The following is a 9,942-nucleotide window of genomic DNA, read 5'->3' on the forward strand; positions in this document are numbered from 1 at the left end:
ATTTCCACCCTGGTTCCTCTGCATCCCAAAACAATGCTTTATCCCCTGGGCCACTGTCTGATCAGACTGTATTACCTAATTTTGAACTAGGATATTTTCCTGTATTATTTGAGATGAATATTTTCAAATCACTCAGGCAACATTAAGCCCTTTTAAATTTTAGCCTCCTTTAAAGGAGTTACCAATCTAAGGGGGGAAAAGCCACCTGATACACTTTTTAAATTATTTATATTGAAAATGAAATAAAGAGTTTACCATCATATATGTGTCAGGATCAAGGCTTGCTGAGATCACTGAAATAAATGTGTGCAACATTTAGTGAATGGGAAAGGAAATTTTCTTATAAATGAGAATGAGAGTAATTACAGAAAATGAGCAGCAAAGGCAAAAAGGAGAAACTTTATAAATGAATGAAGGTAAATTGATAGCAGATATTTTACATGTCAGAAAGGAGTCATAAAAATGGTAAGGTGATTATAGGCTAGCTTCTGAAAAAAAGAAGTTTCTCATAAAAGAAGATAATGATGTATGAAATTGGTGATGAGACTTGAAAAAGAAGAGAGGAGCACTATAGTATCAACAAAGCACTAAGTGAAAGCTTAGGAAAATAAGAAATGACAAACTGAGGAGCAAACTACCATCTGACTATGATGGGATCATTCAGGGTCTCTCAACCATTTTACTGCAGTTTCCTGAGACCCTCAGGATGAATACTGAGCCTTCCATGATACAATCAGTGTTTTGTGGTGTCTTTTATTCTTTTTCATTACATGGGTTATAACTAAAAAACATTCTTTTCTAAGGACAGTTTTCAATTCATCAAAGATAACCAATGCTAGATAAATAACAGGTCCCAAAGAATAGTAGAGTTTTGTGTTACATTTACTGTAGTAAAAGTAGATGCAGTTTTTCAAAATTGCAGATTATACTTATTTTTTAATGAGAGAGACAGAGAGAGGGACAGATACAGAAAGACAGATAGGAAGGGAGAGAGATGAGAAACATCAATTTTTCATTGCAGCATCTTAGTTATTCATTGATTGTTTTCTTATATGTGCCTTGACCGAAGGGCTACAGCAGAATGAGTGACATTTTGCTCAATCCAGTGAACTTGGCCTTAAATTAATGACCTTGGGCTTTAAGCCAGCATCTTTTGGGTTCAAGCCAGCGAACATGGGGTCATGTCTATGATCCCGCAGTCAAGCCAGCAACATTGGGGTTTCAAACCTGGGTCCTCTGCATCCAAAGTCAATGCTCTATTCACTGTGCTACTGCCTGGTCAGGCACATACTTCTTAAACATGAGAAAAATCAATGATTCTGTGTGCCAATACAGTATTAATTGAATTGCATTTTTAAGATGTAAGCTTCTGGGATTTGGAAGTTTCTGAGGAGATCATAGACACCAGAGAGGTGCATTGTTAAGAAAAGATATTTGGTAGGGGTAACAATTACAAACTAGCTGGTTAATGAAGACATTTCATCATGATGTTTGTTACTATATATGTCCTATACCTTAAGCTATAAATTTCTGCACCTTATCTTTATGTTTTATATATCAAGAGTTAGAAAACAAGAGTTATGAAAAATTAAAAAAAAGTAAGTGTATTAACCACCGTTATTTTATAGCACTTTATATTTTCTCAGCTACTTTCTTATGCCTTACATCATTTGATATTCAGCATACTCCCGAAAAGTATGCTTGACAGATCCTATTTTTCTTTTGTTTAAAGAAATGTAGGCTCATAAAAAGGTTAAATAACTTACGCCAAGTCATGTAAGTAGTGAGTGGCAGCAATTGGACTATATTCTTTGTCTCCTGACATCTACTCCTGTGCTTTTCCTGCCACACCATGCTTTCAATTTTAAATTCTTGCTAACTTGATTCTTTACTTATTACATTTATTTCTTCTCATATATTTTATCTTTTCCCTATTGCTAAGACATAAAAGAAGCCACATTAGATTTTTTTTCTTTCTCTTTAAGGAGCATCGGAATCCTTTGTGGGGTGAGGTTGTTACAATTCAAAACTGAATTTATGACTAAGGCCCTATAGGATGAATAAATTACACTATTTGTGTGCATTCTTGTTCAGATTTATGGGCTTTGAATCTCTTAGACATCCTTTTGATTCCGTCTCCTTGTTGTGGTGTGAGTTTGTGTGCATATAGAAGATGCAGACAGAAAAATGACTAACATACTATCTTACATAATTAGGGTATTCTGGGTTCCATCTCTGTGAGAGTCATCTCTGGGCGTCAAACAGTGTGTCAGGTCTTTATATGTAAAGAACAGCATGATATCCTACTTTGAAGGGCCAGTTTTCATCCTAGTATTACTCTGATTTATAGGTAACTTTTTTAAAAAACAGGCTATAGACTTTTTTATTCATAATCTCTCTATGAGGTATATTTTTAGCAACTGTACAATCTGGGCTTTTCTTTAGTTATGTTTGCTTCTTTGCTTCTTGTCTAAAAACATTACTATGGTGGCTGCTGGGCCTGGGTAGGTCAGAACACATTTTTTGAAGCTTGAATATGGTTTCTTTTACAACAGCAAGAGGAAAATGTTTTATGTAATTGTCAATGCATGCAACTTGATTCTGTCATTTTTTTCTCCCTAAGTAATACCAGTCTGGAAAGCAGTTATGGGTAGCATATCTCCTTGGAAAGCCAAGACAGAATGAAGACCATGAATATTTGAAAAACTTTGTCACAACAGAAAATGCTCTAAAAATTAGATAGCAAGATAGGAAAAACACATTTTTTTTATTCCATACAATTTTTAGAGAGTCAGCCTTAACTTGAAATACTGTCCAGTCTTAATTAGAAAAAGTATAAAGGCAATTTTCAAACTTAAAAGTACTAGAGTTCCTTCCCTAGATACAAGAAATGTATGCTTAGTTATAATCTGTTTATTCAGATTCTCTGATTCTTCCTGATTCAGTTTTGGAGAATTATATGTTTCTGGGAATTTATACATTTCATCTAGATTGTCCACTTTGTTGGCATATGGTTGTTCATAATATTTTGTTACAATTATTTGTATTTATTTGCTGTCAGTTATTCTTTTTCATTTCTGATTTTATTTATTTGGGAACTCTTTCTTTTTTCTTGATGAGTCTGGTTAAAGGTTTGTCAATATTGTGTATCTTTTCAAAGAACTAGCTCTTGGTTTCATTAACTTTTGTATTTTTTTCAGATGCTTTTTTGTGTATATCTGCTCTAATCTTTATGATTTCCTTCCTTCTACTCACTTTGTGCTTTGTTTGCTGTTCTTTTTCAAGTTCTTTTAAGTTTAAAGTTAGATTGCTTATTTGAGATGTTCCTTGTTTTTTGTTTTCTTTTGTTTCATTTTAGTGAGAGAGAGAGAGAGAGAGAGAGAGAGAGAGAGAGAGAGAAGAAGGGAGGAGATGGTCCTTTTTTTTGAGGTAGGCTTATAATGCTATGAGTTTTCTTCTTAAGATTGTTTTCCCTGTGTCCCATAGATTTTGGGTTGTTGTGTTCTCATTTTCTCTTGTTTCAAAGTATCTTTTGATTTCTTCCTTGATCTCATTGTTAACCTACTCATTGTTTAGCAACTGGCATTTAACTTCTGTGGTCTTGTGTGTTTTTCAGGTTTTTTTTTTTTCCTATGCTTGATACCTAGGTTTACACTATTATGGTTAGAGAAGATCCTTGATACAATTTCAATCTTCTTAAATTAATTAAGATTCATTTTGTATCCTACTGTGTGATCTAGTTTTATGAGTGTTCCATGTGCACTTTAGAAGAATGAATATTCTGCTGCTTTGGGGTTAAATGTTCTATAAATAGCAATTAAATCCATCTGATCCAGTATGTTGTTTAAGGTCTCTCTTGCCCAGTTGATTTTCTGTTTGTAAGATCTATCCATTAATGCTAATTTGTTAAAATCTCCTACTATCACTTTATTGCTGTCAATATCTTCCTTACATATCTAAGTGTTCCTAAGATTGCTGCATAAATGTTTACAAAGGTTATATCTTCTTGTCAGATTGCTCCCTTTATTTTTATGTTGTGTCCTTCTTATCTCTTACTATAACTTTTGTTTTAAAGCCTATTTTGTCAGATATAGGAATTGCTACCACAGCTTTGTTATTTTCCTTTTTATTTGCATGAAATGATATTTTCTGTCTTTTTATTTTTAGTTTGTGTGTATCTTTTGTTCTGAGGTGGTTCTCACTAGACAGCATATTATATGGTACTTGTTTTCTTATCCATTCAGCTATGCTGAGTTTTTTGATTGATGCATTTAAGCCTTATAAATTTAAAGTGATTATTAATACATATCTACTTATGGCCATTTCATTCTTTGAACTATGTTCCACTCTTTCTTCTCCTTCTTCTCTTTCTTCTTCTTATAAAAAAGGCCCTTTAACATTTCTTGTAACCCTGGTGATTCCATTTCTTGGAATATATTTGAAGAAACATAAAACATTAATTCAAAAGAATATATGTACTCTTGTGTTCCTTGTTGTGTTATTTACCATGACCATCCGTAAATGAGAGGATAAAAAAGCTTTGGTATGTTTACACAATAGAATACTACTTTGACTTAAAAAGGAAGGAAATCTTACTCTTTCTGACAGCACTGATGGACCTGGATAGCAAGCATTATGCAAAGTGAAATATACCAGTCAGAAAAAGTCAAATACCATATTATTTCACTTATGTGTGGAATCTAATGAACAAAATAAACTAACAAATGAAATAGAAGCAGACTCATAGACAGAGAACGGACTTATAGTTGTCAGAGTAGATAAAGGTTGTGGACAGGTGAAAAAGTGAAGGGATTAAGGAAAAAACAAACAACAAACCTCACAGAACCAGACAACAGAATGGTGATTACCAAAGGGAAAGAGAAGTTTTAGGGAGGTAGAAGAGATTGTAGGGCATATATATGGTAATGGAAGAAGACTTGACATGGAGTGGTGATTATGCAATACATTATATAAATGTGTTATAGAATTATACACTTGAAACCAATATTTTTATTACCAAATTCACCCTAATAAATTCAATAAAAAGAAATATATGCTTAGAATCTAACTAGACGAGGCAGCATAAAAGTGATGGCCTTAACTTATATGAGATATGATCATAAATGAATAGTTTCTTTTAATTAAAACATACTGAAGCTGATATAACCCATTGAATGTTATTGTCGTTTACTTAAATCCATTGCAGTACTAACTTTTGTTATAATGAGGTTGTCAGAGCTTTGTTAATTGTTCTGACTAATCGGAACAAATGCTACTTGTGAATAAAAGAAAAAAAAACACAGGACCTTTTTTTGTGTGCTTATAAAAGGGCACAGAAGTCTTTTTGCTGAGTATATTTTTAAAAGCAGCTTTTTGAATGGCATTATTGAAATGAGCTATAGCTTCCCAATCTGAGAACAGACATATCTGTTCTGATCACTTTGAAAAGGGTTTCATTTATGTTTGCTGAAAATTAATCATATTATATCATGGTCACGCTTTAGCCCCCCTTCAAATACTTACATTATAAATTGTCTTTATAATTCTGTTTGACTTTAGCCCATTTCTCAATTTTCTTCATGTCAGTAAATGTGCATTTTAGTTATATATTTTCCTAAGTGATGCTTAACTGAAAGAATAATCAAATTAATATACTTTAATTTGCATGAAAGCCAGATGAAGAGTAAGGCAGTATTTTAAAACTACTGGTCTTAAATCCTCATATTTGTCAATGTGTTTCAGGAGAATATTGTTTTGTTAAAAGTAATAACAACTAGCATTTGTTTCCTTACATAATTAACAAAAAACATTATTTTAAAACATTTTTTCTTAATATAGGTAAGTTTGAGAGACAAGTATCATTCAGCTCAGGCATTATAAATTTCCCAAATGGTTATGACCATATTATAACTTTAATAATTTTTACTTTTAATCATATATTCACAGAATTAAAAAAAATGTTTATTGTATTAATTTTAGAAAGAGAGAGAGAGAGGAAGGGAGAGGGAGAGAGAGAGAGACATTGATCTGTTCCTGTATGTACTCTGACTGGGGATTGAACCGGCATCCTCAGTGCTTCGGGACAATGCTCAAACCAACGGAGCTATCTGGCCAGGACTATTCACAGAAATTTATACACTTAATAAAATGTTAGCTTAAGGCAGGAAAAATCAATAACAGCATTAGTGAAATTTTAGTCAATAGGGTGAAAAAAATAATAACATTGTGTATACCTTAAGATGTATTTTTACTACAGTCATAAGATTCCCTCAGCTAATCCAATTCTAATTCAGTATACTAAACGTTTTTTTGAATGGCAGATTAATGTTACAAAGAAGAAGTAGAATATTAATTATATGAACTTTTGCTCTTTCTTTCATTGGGAAGGAAGACTACAGGCACAGTAAATCATGTGGGAGAGAAAAGCTGGTGAATAAAATACCAATACCTTTTTTATTAGGTTGTCATTTAGAAAAATAACAGCAAAATTATAAAAATAAACAATTTATTTCTTTAAATACAAAATGCAAGAACTAAAAAAAATTAGTTGCCTATTTTTTATTCTATAACATTTAGTAACAATTTAACTTTCCTTTTATAAACATTTGGTTCCCAAACCAAAAGCATTGTATTATTTAGGAATGCATAGGTTGAAATTATGTTGATATTATGTAAAGACAAATATATTTTTTATTAAATTATGATTATAATTGCAGATTATGTTAAAAATAAATTTCATGTTAAGTTTGTATTATACTTTGTCAACACAATGACACACCAACAGTACCTTGGCCCCTCAAGCCCCATATTCAGTCCCAGACTCTGCACCAACCTCAGCTCTAGATCTGGCTCCAGTTCCAGCACCATTTCCAGTCTGAACTCCAGCACCAGTCTTATCCCCAGAGCCAGGGGCAGCAGCATCTGCAAATGCATCTCCAGGCCAGAAGCTGGCCTCAGACACAGCACCATCACAGAATCCCAGCAAAGGTATAGTCTGGTCCTGCACTACCATGCTCCTTCCTTCGTGGCCATGTGGTTTGGCTGCACCCGGTCATTTTGGCTTCTGTTATGGACAGCTACAAGTGATGCAGTGGGGGTGTTTTCTTAATTTTCAGTACTCTGCTGGAAACTGTTGGCAAACTCTAAGTGGAAGTCACCAATTACTTTTTGGTGCTGCACAGTTAGAAGATAAAATGGCTGTTTTCATGTCATTTGATAAGAACATATATGAATTGCAAAAGAAAATTTCTCCATAAAGCTCATCCTGGAGTGGCACACTGAGCAATCTGTGCTAATAGTACTACAGCTAAGAAGCCTCCAGCCCCATTCACTTAATTTTGGACAGGAACCTCCAGAATGGTCACAGAAACATCAATGATTATCTCAGCACTTTAATGGGTGTCCCTAAGAGGACCATGAGGTCACACCTCTAACAATGAAATGTGCATATTTTGACACTGAACAAATTGGAGTTGACCTGATCATGAAGACCCGTTTTAGCCTCAACCAGGTGATTGGACTTTCAAGTGACTTGCAGCAAATTAGCAGGGTCATTGGCTGGCATCCAGGATGCCCTAAGCACAATATAGCAGTATGTAGATGTACTGTATGGAAAGGTGTCAGCTGACAATACTGTAGGATGCTTCTTGATAAATTTGATTAACAAAATACCCAAGATATTTCCTGATGACTTTGAAACCATGTTCAACAGCAACATCAGGGACTGCTGATGATTGCCTACCCAGAAAATCTCACACAGTCACAGATTGCTTTCAATGAGAAACTTGTAAACCTGTGAATGGGCCAAGCAGCACTCCTTCCACCTAACCCTAATTCTAAGACTTAGAATAGAGTGAACTGAAAATGGCCTCCTGCGGTTTCAGTCACACTGAATCAACTGCTTGTGACTCTAAATAACACAGCTTATCCTTTGTAAATAAAAAAAGAAATAAAATATGTACTAATATACTGATTAACATAGGTTTTTTGCTTTTATTGTTTGTTTATTTTTGTTTTACCTAAAATATTTGCCTCATTATTCCATGGAAACAACAAAATATTTTTTAGTATTTTTAAAGTATTTTCTGAGCCATTTCTTAGGTCAAAAGGGTAGAAATAATTTTCTAGAAGAAATGAAAAAGTGTATAAAAATTGGTCTAATTGTGTTTTATTTATTTATGTATTTGGTGGTTAGAAACTCTTCTGTAATTGAATAATTGTTCTGAGATCAATAAATTTCTTTTTCTTTTTGGGGTTAAGAAAACTCAGAGTTCTGTTTGTTTCTCTAATTTGAGGCTTTAGTTCTTTCCACAGGCTTGGGAAGTTCTCATCTATTATTTGTTTGAGTATGTTCTCCATTCCATTTTCTTTCTCTTCTCCCTCTGATATACCTATTATTCTTATGTTATTCTTTTTGATGGAGTCAGGTAATTCCTGTAGGGCTATCTCATTTTTTTTTTAATTTTTGAGTCTCTTTATTCTTCTCTCTGTTGTGCCTCAAGTTGCTTGTCTTCTATTTCACTAATTCTACATTCTATCTGGCCTGTTCTATTAGCTAAGCTTGTTACCTCATTTTTCAGCTCGTGAATTGAGTTTTTCATCTCTGTTTGATTTGGGGTTTTTTTTTGTATGTTTCTGAAGCTGGAAACGGGGAGAGACAGTCAGACAGACTCCCGCATGCGCCCGACCGGGATCCACCCGACACGCCAACCAGGGGCGACACTCTGCCCACCAGGGGGTGATGCTCTGCCCCTCCGGGGTGTCGCTCTGCCACAACCAGAGCCACTCTAGTGCCTGGGGCAGAGGCCAAGGGGCCATCCCCAGCACCCGGGCCATCTTTGCTCCAATGGTGCCTTGGCTGCAAGAGGGGAAGAGAGAGACAGAGAGGAAGGAGGGGGTGTGGAGAAGCAAATGGGCGCTTCTCCTATGTGCCCTGGCTGGGAATCAAACCCAGGTCCCCCACAAGCCAGGCCGATGCTCTACCGCTGAGCCAACCGGCCAGGGCCGATTTGTTTTTATAGTTTTAATTTCCTTGGAAATATATTCTTTGTGTTCATTGAGTTGTTTTATGAGCTCCCTAAATTGTCTTTCTGTATTTTCTTGTATATCTCTGAGTATTTTTAGGATTTCTATTTTAAATTCTCTGTCATTTAGCTCCAAGGTTTCCAATATGTTAAATTTTTCTCCATAGATTTTCCCTCATCTATCTGTGTTACCTCTCTTTCTTTTGCATCCATGATATTTGATTTTCTCTTCCTTAATAGCTTGAGGGTGGTTTTGTTGATAGTATTAATGAGATTTAATAAAGAATAAAAAGTTAAAAAAATAAAAAAATCAAAGTTTTTTTTTAAATTAATAATTAAATAAAGAAAAATAAAATAAAAATTAAAAAAAGGAAATTATTTCCCCCCTGCTTTTTTCCTCTCCTCTCCTCTCCCCTCTTTCTTGAGAAAATCTTGTGGTGAACTGTGAATTATATTGTACTAAATAGAACAAACAATGCATGTAATGGAGGGCCTGAATTGGGTAGAAGTAATAAAGGGGCAAAATAAAAAAATTAAAAAAAGGAAAAAAAAGTGGCATGGACCCACAAAAAGCAAATAAGGAAAAAATTTGGGTCAAGAATAAAACAATTTGCCTTTAGGTGTTGGTTGACTAAGAGTTATGATGAGAGGAGTAAGAGTAAAACAGGAAAATTGGGGGACAAATTAAAAAATTACTATTGTATTTAATGGAACAAGAACTAGATAAAATGGAGAGCCAGGGATGGGAGCACTGCTATTGAGTTAAAAAGGTGAAGTAAAAACCCCCCAAAATGCCACAAACATAAGTTTGAGTCCCAGATAAGATAATTTTTTCATTATTGAGATTTGAATGAGAGGAGATGTAAAGGAGAAAGGAAGAAACTAATATAGAGGGAGAAAAGAAAGAGAGAGAGAGAGA

General features: G+C 34.3%; 1 pseudogene; it reads left to right on the top strand.

Moving 5' to 3' along the window:
- Window positions 1–2,484: 2,484 nt before the first annotated feature.
- Window positions 2,485–7,798, top strand: LOC136317595 (eukaryotic translation initiation factor 3 subunit F-like; annotated as a pseudogene).
- The last annotated feature ends 2,144 nt before the right edge of the window (window positions 7,799–9,942 follow it).

Source organism: Saccopteryx bilineata, chromosome X (genome assembly GCF_036850765.1).
Source record: "Saccopteryx bilineata isolate mSacBil1 chromosome X, mSacBil1_pri_phased_curated, whole genome shotgun sequence".
Lineage (NCBI taxonomy): Eukaryota > Metazoa > Chordata > Mammalia > Chiroptera > Emballonuridae > Saccopteryx > Saccopteryx bilineata.